The following is a 2596-nucleotide window of genomic DNA, read 5'->3' on the forward strand; positions in this document are numbered from 1 at the left end:
AAACCGTCGAAGACTGAATAAATAAATAAATAAATAAATAAATAAACGGTTGCTTTCCAAAGTCGACGAAGCATCGACCGAAAGAAATGTTGATGAAGAACAATGAAGAGAACCACACTATCGTTGCTACCGAGAAAACAGACGATCACGTGGCTGACATCGAGAGTGGTCTGCTTTTGTCGACAGCCGAGTGAACACTGGGTTTTTAACAATCTATCTATCTTCTTCTTCTATATATATAAAAATGAATTTCTGTCTGTCTGTCTGTCTGTCTGACCCTTATAGACTCGGAAACTACTGAACCGATTGGCGTGAAAATTTGTATACAGGGGTTTTTGGGGCCGTGGAAGGTTCTTATGATGGTTCGAGACCCCTCCCCCTTCTGTAAGGGGGGGCTCCCATACAAATGAAACAGAAATTTCTGCATAACTCGAGAACTAATCAAGCAAATGGAACCAAATTAGGCATGTGGGGACGAGTGTGGGGGTATAAAGATAATCATAGGGGGTAACCCCTTAGATAATAGGGGGGGGGGGGCTACGTACAATATAGCATGCTTTTTTTTAAATCGGCGCATAAACTCAAGCTAATATTGAATCCCGAGCAAGACCGGGCACACTCAGCTAGTGTTCTCTATAAAAACGAGGGTGGGACAAAGCTTTTACTGCATCATCCAGGTATTTTTGTGCGTAGGACGTGTCCCACCTGTTCCACCCACACCTCGCCAGAGATGCCAGATTTTTTTCAGAAGTCTGCGGAAATGGGTGGTTGTCATGAAATAGATGCGAAATTTGTCAGTAAAAGTCATGTTCGAACAAAAATTACCTGTTTTAAAAAAATTTAACCTTATTGGAGTTGGGAATGCATCCATTTAAAAAAAAAAACCGACTGTTGGACATGATGCATATATTTGAACTCTTATAATTTCTACGCAAACATATAATAGAACACTCTACAATAGCTTGGATATCAGTTTGGAGCACTGCCCATAATAACCTATATATCTAATAGACTGAGGCAAACTTTAAAATTTCTGCTGCACAGTGCTCAAATGGTTCCAAATTGGGACCTGAAACTTGAACTCATTTAGTGAGAAACTGACTTGGCAAAAACCATTTGAAATTTATATGGATATTAGTATGGGAAAACAAAACTTGTTGTTCATTGTCTTCTAGCTTTTTTACATATTGTACTGTTAACAAATTCTATTGTTATTCTTATGGGAATTTTTATCAGCTACAACTTTGCAGAAAATCGTTTTTCAGCCAAACGTCAAATTGTTATTAATTGTTTAAGAGATTGATAATCTTATGGCAAGATTAAGCAACTGAATTTTGGGCAACACTGTATTCTGCAGTGTGACATAGTAGCCATGATTTTTGTTCTCTATTCTACGCGCCATAAACACCAATGTTGCCTGCTGAAGCATAATCTTAAGACATCAGTGACTTGAATCCTTAATAATTTGTGTTCCTTACATTTGATCGAAAAGTGGTCTTCAACAAACTTGTAGCTGAGAAAATTTTCAACAAGCTCAGTTATCATTTTCTAAAGAAGAGTGAACTGCTGAATTTTGAGATACATATGAGCCGAAATTATGGTTTCACCATAGTAATTTCCATATAAACTTCAAATGGTTTGTGCCAAGTCAGTTTCTCACTAAATGAGTTCAAATTTTGGGAGGCTAATCAGGGCCCAATTTGGAACTGTTTGAGCACTGTGGAGCGAAAATACCAGATACTTCTGCTCTCACTCGATTGTTCAATCTTGAACCATATGTATGGAAAAACAATCGATCCTGGACGAAGAATGAGACCACCAAATTGTCATGAATTACGCCTAGGGTCATATACTTGAAAAAGTCGATTGAAATTGTATCTTTTCTCCATCCAGTCTTCGTTGTTCCTTACTAGAGAGTTTTTTTTTTCCTTTGGTTTGTTTTTTCCGTCGATCTTGTTTTCCGTGCTGAGCACCAATGCTACCGACGTGCCAGGAAGGCAGCCTCCACACCTAGACCTTACCTATCGACCCATCAACTCATGAACCGGGGACCAACGCCTTTACTTCCCATCCGAAGGAAGGCGTGATCAGAGATGTTATGCCTCAGAACATCCCGGCGGCGCTGACTGGGATTGAACCCAGGCCTGCTGGGGTGAGAGGTAATCACGCTTACCACTACACCACCGGCGCCGTTACTACTACTAGAGAGTTGATACTTACAGTTTTTAGAATCCTAATATGTCCTCTAAGATCTCCTTCAAAGAGTTTCACTGACCTTGCAATCCTAAGAGCACACTTTCCGGCTTCTAATCGTAAAAATTGATGCAATGGTAGTATATAAAGCAAAGCATTCAATGCCTTCGATGGTGTACTTCTCATTGCACCTGTTATGGACAGAGAGTTGCTAACCTTTGGAGTTTTTCTAACTTTGTCTGAGCAACACTCTCACCAGACCAGTGTAATCCTGGGTTTCACAAGTGCCGAGTAAATCCAATGGATCATTTTCGGTTTGTTTTGCATATCCATAGAGCATTAGTAGCTTTGTTTATTTCCTGCTCTAGATGCATGTTCCAATTAAGTTAACTATCAAGGATTT

The sequence above is a fragment of the Ochlerotatus camptorhynchus genome, unplaced genomic scaffold (assembly GCF_037179485.1).
Source record: "Ochlerotatus camptorhynchus isolate MF236.1 unplaced genomic scaffold, CSIRO-AGI_Acam_v1.1 ptg000412l, whole genome shotgun sequence".
Taxonomy (NCBI): Eukaryota; Metazoa; Arthropoda; class Insecta; order Diptera; family Culicidae; genus Ochlerotatus; species Ochlerotatus camptorhynchus.